The 14,705-nt window shown below is 42.2% G+C and overlaps 1 protein-coding gene across 1 annotated transcript in view; it reads right to left on the minus strand.

Annotated features, from left to right (window-relative positions):
• The window catches only part of SLC6A15 (solute carrier family 6 member 15), a 36,535-nt gene extending 26,785 nt beyond the window's left edge, over window positions 1-9,750 (minus strand). The window contains exon 1 of the mRNA XM_054277045.1: window positions 9,634-9,750. The gene's annotated coding sequence lies outside the window, so the exon portion shown is untranslated. The remainder of the gene's footprint in view (window positions 1-9,633) is intronic.
• Window positions 9,751-14,705: the final 4,955 nt, after the last annotated feature.

Consider the following 14,705-nt stretch of genomic DNA (forward strand, 5'->3'; position numbering starts at 1 on the left):
TAAGTATTTCAGACCATTTCAGAAAGTCATGCAGCAACTAAAATTTTGATAGAGAGGATGCACCTACTAGTTCAAAAGCAATGGTAACTTATTTTCTTGTTACTCTCCATCCTGGAATATATAATCACAGTCATAGTTTGAAAGGAGAGATGCTCATCTCTTATAAGCTTTGATACTTTAGATATTTTTTAATTATTTCCTCTTTCTAAGAAGCTATCTGAAATATTTGAAATGCCAAATCCATTTTAAAAGCCTACTGCTTCAAATGTGTATGCACAGAAACAAAAATGCCTGTGTTTGAATATGTGTTTTTCTTAAACACAATCATTTAAAAAGACAGACTTGCTTGCAGCTGCCATACAAAAGGTAACCATAAGATTTTGAGGAGGAATGTATTTCAATAAATTCTTCACTAATCACATGGGATAAAACTAGTGTGTGCAAAGCCATCTGCACAATTAAGAGTCTTAAAAAGGATTTAGATTATGTGTTAAGCTTCATGAAAGCTCTAAAGAGGGTTTCTGTAAAGAATACACAAGAAGTCTAATCAAGAACTGCTAACTGATGAGAATCAGAAATTACTTCAGGAAAAATGAGACCTTACAGCTTTTGCTTATGGACTTGCTGCAACGTCTATGTGATCCATAGTATGAAGGCTGCATCACATCCTGACAAAATGCCATGCAGTGGAGAGCTGCAAGGTACTGCTCACTGAGAGGGCAAGCACCTCGCAGCCACTTCTGCGGCAGAGCCAAAGGAGAGCGCCAGAACAAAACCTCTGCACCACAAGTCCCAGCACCAGCCTCCCAGCCAACAAGGCAATTACTTTTTCCAATAATTCCCAAAGATTGGGAAGTTGAAGTTCACTCCAGTTGCCTACTGAACTCTTGTTGTAACCTCTTTTCACCGATTCCCCAGACTCCGGTCACTGTCTTCTCACTTTCCCTTCTGTTACTGCCTCCTCTCAGCAACTCTAGCTCTGGCAGTCAGCCCAAATTTTTAAAGCATAGTAGAACCTACTTGGCTTGTGATCTGCTTCATGTTCACTACTGTCACTGAACGGCTCAGGGTCCTATAAACCTTCCTTCTGACATGTGGTGGGACTAGCACCAGGCTTTGCTTTGACTGATACCAGTTCTTCAAAAAAAAAAAAAAAAAAGGTGTATGAGCTATACAGAGAACAGTAAAATAGGGGAAAAGTTGTTTGTTTGTACAGGAGAGAACTCCTAATACTCTATCCTGTGTATCTGGGCTAAATGAATGTCTGTGTGGGCCTCTTTTCATCTGTTCTGTCTTTTGCATTGCAGTCTTCAAAGGACTACACCCTCTTCTAGTTCATACATGATTCAGTGGCTCCGAGTTCTGACTGAGATACCCATATAGAACCAAAATGCAAACAACACATTAAGCTGAAGCATTTAAGCAATCCTAATGGAGCTCTGGGACTATAAGCCACAGCACCTGGTACTTCAAATATTACTTTTTGTCACATTTCAAACTTGTTTTTCCCTTTGTTTCACTGATGTAAATTAGAGAGCAGCTTCTCAGTTCCAGTAATTAGTAATAAGTTCAGGGATTACATTAAAATGAAACAGCTGCACATGTGAAACGACATCAGTAGTTGTCTCTAAGTCTGAAATCCTTCTCTAACTGTAATAACAAAAAGAGCTTTTCAGTCAAAAAGACACAAGCCATAGATAAGTATTTACTGAAATGTTTTAAAAGGTCATACCTGTTTTAATTATTTTAGATAGAGTAACTTGCAGAGCAGCAATATGATTTATCTGGAGCTCTCACTGATGAGTCAATTCCAACAAAAATTGCATCACTCTGTCCTGTCATGCATTAAACATTGCACTGCTACGCTTCAGGATAAGCTGGGCTTGAGATTTCTACTCCTAGCACAGTATCATAATAACTTCCCTTTCATTAACCTTCCATTAAGCAGTATGCTATCCACAGAAATATCCCTGTATAGACTGCAACATTTGCAGGGCTTGAGAAAATGCGGGAGGCATGCTCAGCAGACTGGTGCATGGTTCTAACTGGACTGCTTTCCTAACTCAATACATTATCACTGGCCAGACTGCACCAAGGATGGAGCACAGTCCTTCCGGACACACCACAAATCCAAAGCACTCTCCTACTGTCAGATTTAACAACTTTTCTCGGTACTAAAGGAGCTGGTACTAAAGCAAATAAGGAGTCCTCTCTCAAGAGATACTGCCATCAGGTACAAATGTTTGAAGTGTGAACCCAGCAGGTTTGTGCAAGGAGTCCACTGCTCCGTGATCAGCACTCCCAGAGCGCAGTCAGTGACACGCACAGAAGCTGCTCTTTGATCCAGAACAAACCTGCACAGAAGACTGGTATCAAACTACTCAGCTTGAGCCAGGTATAGACATGAATGCTCCTGTGTGAAGTCTGAATAGGGAGAAGGAGTAGAGGTACTCACCAGCACTGATTAGCTAAACACAAACCACTGAACAGGCTTTCTTTTTCCTCATCAGAGTATTGAACTTGAGCACTTCACCACATAAAATGCTATTCCATGCTCCCACATCACTTGGATACAATCCGGTACTGAAGTTCATCAGCATTAAACTAGAAAATACCACACATATTCTGTTGAACATCTTCAGTTAGTTCCAGTACTTGTTACCTTCTACACTGCCTTGTAAAGAAATACAGAACTATATGATGAGACAGGTAATTTTGTAAATCCTTAGTAAAATGGGGATTCGTTATGTCAATTTTTAAATTATACTTAGGAGAAAGTATCATTATATTAGCACTTGAAGCCCAAAATCTTGTCAGCTATTTTAAAACGTTACTATGACTTAACCAGTACCTTGGATTAAAAGTAAAATGCCTAAAATATAATTTAGCCTTATTGAAGCTGTTTGTTTGTAGGTTGTATTTTTTTTTTTTGTCTTGAATTTAGATAATGGAATTTGATCAATTGATTATGTTCTCAGCATCTCATCCTTTTCATGACTCAAACGATGTAACCTGTCAGATGAAAACACTGAAGGGAAATTTTTATTACCACCTTTATTGGAGAATATACTATTTTTCTGGAATTTTCCATGACTGAAATGAGCAAATAAGAATGACTGTCCTTTTTTTTATGTAAAATTCCATTTATAAAGAAATCTAAAATTACTCTTGAACTGACCTGACAAACGTCTGTATTGTTTGATGGAATTTAAAAGAATTGAAATTGATGAACAGTACATGGTTCAGTTAAAGGAATATTTAGAAAATTATTCTGTCACTGAAATAAGCACAATCAATAATCTGAGTTGACATAAACAAACTTTTGCAAAAACTTTACTAAAACAAACACATGAGCTAGATTTGAATTCTGTGTTACTAGCATTGTCCTTGATATGCTAATATCTATTTCTTTCACATACTGAAAGATAAAACAGTAAGTATTTTCTGACTTTTTTGATACCAAGCAAACTACAGACCCCACCTTTCTCTCTCAGAACACAGCAGGAATTTTGTTATTTTTTTCCATGAAAAAACCCAATGCACCAGCATGCACAAGTAAAGTAACCTTATTAGACCTCCACACCACTAGCAGATTAAGCAATAATAATCCTTTGCCACAGGGAATTCAGACCCAAATTAGCTCCCTGGGAGATCCAAGCTCGCTGTAGAACTTTTGTTTCAGCTTCAGGCCTGCATTCAGAAATGCTGGCACAGGGAGATAAGACTTGCAATGCCTCCACTGACAAAACTTACAAGCATTTGCAGTAAGACCCAAAGGAACGTCATTAGTCAAAGGACCAAAAGACACATTGAAAAACACGGCTGCACGTCCTTTTCTCACAATCTTTGTTGCAAGGAATACCTAGTAAGGGAGTTATTCTGGTTCTGTTCAACACTGCTGCTCCTCTTCACCATTACACTGGCAGTGAATCTTGTGCTGGGCTCCTTCCCATGCATCTCTATCAGACAGATCTGCATGCCAATCAATATAGAGATACCTACTAGAACACTGTACTTCTGGTTCTCTCAGCTGTCTAATACCAATAAACAATTAAAGTTACAGGGCTGGAGACTTTCCCAACATGTACAGAAAAAGAGGCACAAAAAAATCCCCTCACTTACAGATTAGAAAGTATAATGAGTACAGCTGCCCCACGTTCTTGGAAATTCAGCACAAACCTCTATAAAAAGCCATTTGTAAGGCAATTTCATGTTTAAAACATCCCACAATACTATTGCAACAACTGATATAACTAAGTATTAACGAACTTCTAGCAGTGTTTTCCAAATATAAATTACAACACAATAATTCTTACATCGCATTTCTTTTTAAAACCAGCACTTCCCTCTGAAAAGGAGGGCCAAAAATATTATTTTCTAACACAGTGCACTTTTTTATTTTATAATCTTATTTTTACTTCTGATGGAAACACAGTGATTTCACAAAATTACTTACATTTCATTTTTAATGTTTTACAAATAATCCTCAATACCTTTTTTTGGTTCAATGTTTACCATTGAAGGGGTCAATCAAAAGAGATCAACATTCTATTCTTCAGAGCACTGCTTTCTTCCCGGAGGAAGCAGTTACATACCAACATGCTGCTGTGAGGGAGGCAAAATGTAATAAAAAGCTGCAGCCAGTTCACATCAATATAATCTCAGTTTTGAAAGTAGATTATGCTAGTGTGGTGTACCAGTCCAGTCCCACAAGCTTGTGTCTTACATTGCTGTTCACCAAGTCTTCCCTTTGACTCCCAATGAAGAAACCAGTATGGTTAAGCAGAGGACATGGAACTAAAAGTCAGGATTGTCACCATGACACATGTTCATAAATGATTTTTATTGGTATACATGCCAAATGTTTCAGTCTGTATGAAATCACTGGAGAAGAATCATGTGCAAAAGTGCAGAAGAGGAGCCTTTTGCACCAAAAAGAAATGTACAAAATGCATCTCAAATATGAGTTGACAAGCTGGGAAGAAAAAGCATGATGGGAACAAGCAATACAGAAAATGAAAACTGAAGTTTTAGGAGCTACGGATGGCTGTAAGTCTGCAAAAAAGAAATCTATGCAGACATAGATGGGGGGGAATACCTAGTGACCATCATATCTGAGTGAAAAAGAGAGGAAGACTGCAGGAGCAAACCAGGTTTCATGGGAGTACTGTGACTGTGAAGAATGGCTATCGCTGGGGGAATCTGTGTATAGATAATTATTTCAGGAAGAGTTCCACTGTGTTACAGTACTCATTGCACAGACTGAATTACTGCTGCAATGCAGCATTGTGTTCTTTGGTGAAATAGGAATACACACCATAACCTTTTTGCCCAGTCAAGCCCATCTCTAGCTATAAACTGAAGCAACCATCATGCTGCTCTTCAGCATGAACTAAATGAGCTAGCATTTTTCCCTACCTAGTTTAATACAGCCTGTCAGTAAGATTTAGATTCAATAGGTGCTTAACTCAATTGCAATTAAAGATAATTATATTCTATACAGTTATACTTGCATTAGCATGTCTCAGAAAACATCACTGAAGAATGCAGAGAAATCTGTTACACATGCACAACACTGTTAAAAAAATAAGAGCTCTGTGGGCTATGGGAGACTTAAACACATCAGAAGAAAGTTTTTATTCTGGTGTCTACAACAGAATCATTTATATTACAGGAAAACTATTTAAAAATGCCAGACTGAATTCACACCTGCTGCACATACAGGTTACCCAGTCTTCAGTGACATTGCATGTTTCATACTGCTGGGAAATTTGTTCTCCATTCGTACAAAATACCGTTCGTGGCTTTATCCTACAACAAAACCCTGCACAGACTCAAATAGAAAAAAATTCTGGTCCAGATTAGTCTCCTTAAATTTTAGTTACAGGACAATACTTCCTACTATTATAGAACAAACACAATAAAAACAGCAAAGTTTCTTTTCCAGGTTTGTTCATTATCAATAAACTTGATCTTAACAGCTTGTATGACTGCTGCCAAATCCCTGGCCCAATAGAAACATCTAGAGACAGAATGTTACAACCTAGAGCTCTTAAATGTCAGGGTTTTTTTTCGCTGCACATAATCTCTAAAGAATTAATTTGCCTTATTGTAGTTTCTCGCTTCTGTACAGGTTTCTCAGTATTTTCTTCTCACAAATCAACCTCACTATTTCAGAGACTTACAGGATAAGCTAACTGCAACCTCCTTTTCAAATGGAGAAAGTATATCACTAATTCAGCGGTCTTTTCTTATATGTACTTCATTGAAGGAACAAATTTAGTGGTACCACTCCTTCAAGTGAAGCAATATCAGCAATTATGAAGAAATTCTACCCCTGGTTGGTCAAACTGAAAAGGTGTAACTATTGGCAACTTGAAACGAAATATCCATATTCTAAACTCATCATATAAGATACAAGAGAAACGTGAATTTATTGTACAATTTTATCACACTTCTCAGAAGTGAGAGGTTGCAAAAGTATGTTTGCTATTTCAATAAAGTATTAAAGTTACATAAGTTGCAAAATCAATTACTGAAAATTAGATATAACCAGATACATAGTTGCCCCAAGACCCTAATTCTTGACCTCTGTGCTTCAGAGTGCATTAATAAGTAAATCAAGTTGTCCTTCGGAACAATTTATTATTATTTCTTCCTCTTTTTTATATACAAGCAAAAAGCCTAACTGAACATATGCTTTAGCAGAAATCTTACTTCTCATCACATCTGATTATTTGATTTCATTGCACAAATCATGCTTTCAAGTTATGAACACTGTAAACGTCCCACTACAGTTTTCATCCCTTCTCCATTTTGGCTTAAGGTGAGCTGAATTATTAATATTGCAGTACACATTTCTGACACTTGAAATGCAAAATTATCATTTGCCAGCAGCAAGAAACTCTTTCCCCAAAGTGGGAAATAGACTACTGGCACCAAGACTCGAGGCACTGCTGTCCACAACATTATACTAACTTTTCCTTTGCTTTCTTCCATACAAACAAGGCATCCCTAGCCTTAGGAGTGAAGGATAAGAATGCAGAGCTCTGCTTCAGTGTAGGGTTATGGGAAGCTCAGTCCAGTTACTGCCATTGCCTAATGCAACTGTTCTGGCAGTTACCACTGCATTTTCACACCACTTTGTACTGTCTCACCAGGATTTGATTCTTCAGTGGAACAGCATTTGGTTGTCATTTGTCAATTATGCTTTTTTCCCCCCTGAATTACTTCAATGTGTTTCCTGAGTAATGGCAAGGTTACCTTGAATCAATTTTCAAGGACAAATGGAGTCGCCCAAGCAGCCACCTGCTGATATGTCAAAGTTATTCTGCAACTGAGATTTCAGAGATCTCTAAAGTCATGTGTAAAAGCTGCTACCATTACTATGCTGATCTATTAAAATTTGAGACTGAAAACTTCCGATATCAACAGGTATTTTGTCTTTTAAGAACATTACTAATGGAGATGAGTGAAATGGTCAGAAGAATGGAAAGTAGTTGGGAAAACAGGTAAAAATGTCCTTAATGTTGTGTACACTTCTGGTACACTATTCTAGAGAATTTCCAAAAAAAAATCTTCCCAGAAAGATTCTACCACGAATACTTCAAGTGGTAATTCCATACCACTTGAGCAGTGACTACTCCTCAACAATGTCATCTAAATAAAAGGAAGAGGTGCAATCAGTAGATTGTGTTTCTGAATAATTTGTGATTTTTTTTTCTGACTAATTCAGCATTTGAAACATTTTGTGCATAAAGGCTTTTGCAATATGGAAAAAAGACAATAGTAAGAACGACAAGACATGAAAGGTCAAAAGGAATCAGATTATGCTGTAAAACTAGTTTCAAGATACCTTGGCAGTTTCACATTCTCAGTTTCCTGTACTGGTGACACATCTGAACAGCTATGAATGGTTTGGGTTTTCATGCACAGATGAAAACCAATGAGATTTTTTGTTCTTGAGTCTGAAGTGCAGAGCTGAGCCCGAAGGGAGTGTCCAACGTGCACTGCGCGCAGTCTGTGAGTCTATGGTTATCTTAATATGGGGTGTGGGTAAAAAAAACCACTTGTATAATAGCCAAAATGAAATTAAGCAACTTTCCTAAGTATTTTTCATAGTTTCCTTTCTGAGATAATTGGAAATATACTGCTTAATAGACAGAAACTGATTATGTTGTCATCGCTTTTTAATCAAATGGAGAAAGCTGCCTGCACAATACAGCCAGCATACATTTATATGACATCAGATAACAAAATCTTTACTTCATTTACACTTTGTAGGGGGGAAACCGGGTCCATATTCTATGGTACTCCACAGTGACACACAGATGGTAACATACTATTTAGAAATTATTATACTTATCTTAGAAAACAACACTACAGCAGTGAGCTTGTTTTTTGCAGTAGCACACTGAAAATGAAATCGTTGATGATAATGCGGTCTTTAACAAGTAAAACACAGTGCAATTTACTTAAATAGATGAAATCCCACCACAACTCTCACGTGTGCCAGATCAGTATGACTGTGCAGACATATTACAATCATCTCATTTACTTCCACAACAAAAGCAAAGCCTTACGAAGAAATTCCACTTCGCTCTAACACTAGGAAAACGAGAACAAAACCGGGCAATGCAGGCATAGAAAATTAGAATGATTAATAAGCAAATCGAAGAGAAAAAGAATCACTGGGAGAACATTGTAGGTATGAATCAACCCTGTGGACATGTCGTAGTACACGGCGGGCTGCAACCATCAAAATCCCGCACAGAAAATAAATCCCAGAGGTACAAAGGTGGGGAGAAGGTCCTCATTACCATACCCACCCAAACATGGCTGACACCGGGGCGCAGCAGCCCCCGGCCGGGGGTTGCCGCCGCCCTGGCGGGGCGAGAGGCGTGGGTGGCGCGGCGCCGGGGGCTCCGGGCGGCCCCGCCGGGCGACGCCCACGCTCCGCAGCAACAATGCAGCGCGTCCGCCCGGGCACATGCCGGGGATGGACCCCGCTCCCGGGGTACCCGGCTCCCCCCGAGGCCGGGCTCGTCCGTGCGGCGAGGCGCATGCATCACCGCGGTGCTCCGAGGGGGACAGCCCGCGCTGCCCGGAACACGCGCTACACATGCATCTGAGGTTTTTTACGCAACACACGGGAGATGAATGAAATTTCTTTCACTCGGAAAAAGATATAAGTTCCTCGTCCATGCCAATAGCAATGATAATAATAATAAAACTGATTAAAACAGCCCCATACATCCTTTTAACCCACCGCCGAGCTAAAACACATGGGCGGCCTCTAACCGGCGCTCGCTATTGTTTCCCGAGGCGCCGGCTCTCTCCGCGCCAGCGAGAGGCTGGCACCAGGGTGAAAGCCCCGGGTGGGCTGGGAAGACCCCGACCCGCAGGAAGGTGGACACCGGGCGGAAAGGAACCCCCCGTACATCCTGCCCCTTCCCGCCCGGCGACACACGGAGGCGGCCACGCTCCCCCGCAGCCCCAGTCCCATGGCAGGGCTGGGAAGGCGCGGGCCGCCCCGCGCAGCCACGGTCAGCGCCGTGCCCTGCCATGCCGTGCCGTGCCCTGCCATGCCGTGCCATGTCGTGCCTTGCCCTGCCGTGCCATGCCATGCCTTACCTCCGCCCGCCGGGCGCCAGCTGCGGAAAGGGAGGGCCGAGTGCCCCCGCGGGCGAGGATGGCGAGCGGGGCCGTGCGGGCGCAGGGCTCAGCGGCGGGCAGGCGGCGGCAGCCACATGTGCCCAACCCTCACTGCGGCGGCGTTTAAAGACAGACATAAAAGCGGCGGGGGGAGAGGAAAGGGGAGGGCAGCGCCGGGCCGGGGGAGCCGCACCTCCTGACGCAGGGAGGAGCGCCCACCCACCCGCCTGCAGCAGCATCTCTGCCGGAGGCGGGCGGGCAGGAGGCAGGCGCGGCAGCCAGGGGACAGGGAGGCCGCCGCGCCAAAATCCCCGCGGCCACGCTTAGGCACGGCGGGTTCCTCGTTTTTAGCCTCATCCTCATTCCCTGCCGCCTCCGCCTCTCTGCGCCCAGACTCGTAGCGGTCCCCAGGTCCGTGTGACGCTCAGGCGGGCTGGAGCGGCCCGTCCTGGCCTTCCTCTGGTGGGGTAGCGGCACACGGGCGGGGGCGGCCTGGAGGCGGGAGCCAGGCACACAGGAGAGGGCTTCCTGGGGAACGCGTAGGTTTTCCAAAATAAGGAGTGAGTGGGAATGAGGGCTGTGGGAGCCAGGAAGGAAGAGAGGTCTGTCGGAAGCAGGGGGGCGGCCGCAGCAAGTGCAACACCTGCGGGATGGAGGCCGGCAGCGAGCGTGCGGGCTGAAGGGATGGGGAGGCGGTGAGAGGAGGGGAAGGCAGCGGCCATCCCCGTGGTGATGGGGCACAGCTCTTGTAGCCCTGATTCCTGCAGTCGCAGGAAGGTGATGTTTGGCTTCAAGGCCTCCCCGAAAGGTTCTGTCTTAAAGTGTTCACTGCCCTTCGGTCAGTTTTTTCTCTGCTTGCATTTCTCTTTTGGGGAGAAAAAAAAAAAAGGCAGATCGATCCTGCCTAGCAAGGAAGACGTAGTAAAGATGAGGAAGTGAGCTGTTCGAAGGCGCGGCTGCCGGGTGGGAGAGGCCCATTGGCTTTGCTGTGGATAGGCACGATCGAATGGAGAATGAACTGGTTTCAATTCTCGCTGTAAGAACAATTATTGCAACAGCTTCAGTTTTAACATACATAGCCTTATTACACCTCGTGAATCAAGGAGAGATTTTCCTCCAGAGTATGGAAGACAGTCTGCCTATATGATTTGTATTTCCTTCATCTTGTACTGCAAAACCTGTGATACAAACTTATTTTCATTTTGGCTTCATTATTAAAAGTAGTTAATCAGAGCATTGGGTGTCTCTTGCTATTGGTGCTAGTTCACTTAACTAATAATTTCCACAGTGTATTTCAATTATGTATAAAACTAGCCCTGTAGATAATGGATTATGTACTCACTGAATATTCTTTGCAACTCAGGAAAAATGAACTTGCTTTGAGTAAGTTTCTAACTGTGAATTAAGTTTCTTTTACACTAAGTACTAATAAAAGGAAAAATTTATGTTTTCATTTGCTCATGAGTGATACTTCTATTTAGTAAATTAACTAGTAATGTTGATCATATGACTGCATAGTTAATTGAAACAGGAAGAGGTCATTTCTGGATCCCTTTAAGTTCTGTGTGCCCTTAATGGTGAGCTTAGATCTGAGGTGGGGTGTTACACAGACACAGAGAAAGCCTCATTGCTGGTCTGACTCTCCAAGTGTCTCTGCTTGTGACTCAGGAGATCTGAGGATAGAGAGAAAAAATCTAAGTGGAAAGCAAGAAATGCCAGCAAGACAAAAATCATTATCATAAAAAGCAAAGCCCAAATGCTGATGTACAATAGTTCTACACCATCAAACCTTTAGAGAAAAAAAATGCAGGAGAGAAATGACTGGAAGAAAAGCAGTTATGCCAATTTTATTTTTCTCCTAGGTTTTGCTATATTGTCACTCGTGTAGAGTTTTAAATGCCGTGAGTTGGAAGAGGCCCACAAGGGTCCAAAGTCCTGGCTCTGCACAGGATGGCCCCTCACACACCATGTGTCTGAGAGCATTGTTTGAACACTTCTCGAGCTCTGTCAGCCTTCATGCTGGGACTGCTTCTCTGGGGAGCCTGTTCCAGTACCAAGCTGCCCACTGGGTGAAGAACCTTTTCTTAATATCCAGCCTAAACCCTGGCATAACTTCAGGCCATTCCCTCGGGTCCTGTCACTGGGCAGCACAGAGAAGAGATCAGTGCCTGCCCCTCCTCTTCCCCTCACGGGGAAGTGGTAACTGCAGTGAGGTCTCCCCTCAGTCTCCTCCAGGCTGAGCAGACCAAGTGACCTCTGCTGCTCCTCATGTGGCTTTCCCTCAAAGCCCTTCACCAACCTCATGTCCTTACCCTGGAGGCTGTTTAAGAGCTTCATGTCTTTCCTATATGGTGGCACCCAAACCTGTCCCCAGCACTCAAGGTGAGGCTGCCCCAGTGCAGAGCAGAGTGGGACAATCCCCTCCCTTTCCCAGCTGTGATGCTGTGCCTGATGTCCCCCAGGACAGGGTTGGCCCTCCTGGCTGCCAGGGCACTGCTGACTCATGTTCAGCTCACCATCAACCAGGACTTCCAGCAGGTCGTTTGCTGTGGTGCTGCTTTCCAGTAACTCATTCTGGATGGATTAATGGATTTCCTGACTGCATCACCTGGTTTTTTGTTCTGGAGACACTGAGAAAGGTGCCTGATTCCTCTCAGACTGGGGCAAATCGCGTACATTGCAAGATTGGCCCAGTCTGTCCATACATCCAAGGCTGCCCCATCCCAGGTGCAGAATCTGACACTTGGGCCTTTTGCATGCAGGTATCATTAATATTCTCAGCGCATGTAAATGACACTTTTTCACATGCTGGCTAAATGTGGAATTAGTGTTGCGTCTTACACCTTTTGAATCTGTCACTTTTGTTAATATTCTGTCTTAGTGTTAGCTCAGCACTGAATTTTACCTTAAAATATTGCACTCCAGAATATGGTAGATTATAAACTCAGTGATACCTGTAATTAACATCTATACTAGTTTGTGTAACAAACAGCCATTCCTATTTTTTCCATATTTTTCAAAAGGTTTCATGATCTAGTAATTCTAAATAATTTATGATCCTTTTTAACATTTTTTTCCATTTTATTAAATGTAACCTCTTTAGTTAAGAACTGTAGTAATCTATTCAAGAAAACAAAAATGTGCTGTTTCCAAGAGTAGCAGTAGGATTAATTAAAAAGATAGAGAGTAAAGATGTTTTATATAAGTTGCTTATTATTACTGATTTTATGATAATGAATATGTTGAGGAACTTCAGCTGAACAGAACAGAGCCACTGGCAGCCACCGTGACTTCATATTGCTGCATCATTCTGGCTGCTTGTAGTTCTCTAAGAGATGGCATCTGGTCAAGGTTCTGAAGGAGATTTTGCCTTATTGCTCAAGACACAAATTATCCCTTTGGACATAGCAAGCATAGTAAGCATGGATTTCCTGACTGCAACACCTGTTTGTTGTGTTCTGGAGACACTGAGAAAGGCACCTTCTTCTTCCAAGACTGGGGCAAATCGAGTACATTGCAAGCATTGGGCCAGTACAGAGATTAAAATAGTTCCAGGGACACTGTCATTTGAGGGTATGGCTAGTTAGGGTTTGAGACTGGTGTTTGAAGTTTAATTTTCAGTAAATTGAAAGTTTAGATATAATTAATGGAATGGTATAGTGACCATAATTTCTTTAGCAGAATAAATTAAATAAGTACCTTATTTTACTCAGAGAAGAAAGAAATAGCGTTCAAAATATTGAGATACATACAAAGTATCACATAAAGTATAAGTGTAGCCGTAAACTTACGAATTTTGGTTTAGAAAGTAATACAGAACCTACTGCTTACTAAGGAATGCTTCCACATTTTGTATTCATCTATGCAACACATCATGAGAACCTTAGAAGCTATAATCTCCTCTGAGACCCAGTGCTTACCATAAAGTCATAGCAATAAAATCATACCCAGGGGAAGTTCTTTCCAACCCCCAAAATTCACTGAGACTAGAAGAAAAAGATTATAGCAACTCAAAACTCTGCACGAGTTAAAAATAATTTCCTCTCATGATGTGCTCTATCTGAGATGATCAGTTTTCCAGAAAATTGTTAGGGACGTGTTTTTTAAATAAATTAATACTTCTATGATAGAGTGCAACAAGTAGGAACTATTATTTCAATTGCTACAATTCAGAATGCCATGTAAATAACAGAAACTAATATTAAGACAAAAGAAGAGCATTTCTTTTCAGAAATCCCCAAAAGACTTTTACAGATTTAATCAATGATAAAATATTTTCTGTGACAGCAAAGAATAAAAAGCATAGGATGTTCAATTGCAAGCCATCCATGAGAGATACTTAAATGTATTTAGGCATGTAAATGGATGTTTCTAAAGTGTGTTTGAGACCATCAAAGGAACCTCTGAAACTGTGCTAAGGCACATGGAAGATAAGGAGATTATTGGTGAAGGCCAGCATGACGTCACTAAGGGCCAATTGTGCCTGATATCACCTACCTGTAACTAGTATTCCTCCTGGAACTGTACAAAGCATTTGACACTGTCCTGCATGAATTCTGCTCTCCAAACTGGAGAGACAGATTTGGTGATGGAATACTCTGTGGATAAGGAATTGGGTGCCCAGAGCTGCAGCCAACATCTTGATGTCCAAGTGGAGACCAGTGGTGAGTGGGGCACCTCAGGGGTTGGTTTTGGTACTGACACTGCTTAAAATCTTTGCTGGTGGCATGTACAGTGGGATCAAGTGCACCCTCAGCAAGTCTGCAGATGACAGCAAGATGTGTGTTGTGATGGACATGCTGGAGGGACGGGATGCCATCCAGAGGGACCTGGACAGGTGTGACAAGTGGGCTAATGCAAACCTTGTGAAGTTCAACAAGGCCGGGTGCAAGGTCTTGCACCAGGGTCAGGGCAATCCAAAGCACAAATGCAGGCTGGGTGGAGAATGGATCAAGATGAGCCCCCGAGAAAGGACTTGGGGGTGTTTGTGGATGAGGAGAGTGGCATAAATTGGCAATGTGAGTTTGCAGCCTGGAGGGCCAACTGCATCC

This window comes from Melozone crissalis, unplaced genomic scaffold (assembly GCF_028551555.1).
Source record: "Melozone crissalis strain CALT ecotype California unplaced genomic scaffold, PUWL_Pcris_2 ptg000004l_1, whole genome shotgun sequence".
Lineage (NCBI taxonomy): Eukaryota > Metazoa > Chordata > Aves > Passeriformes > Passerellidae > Melozone > Melozone crissalis.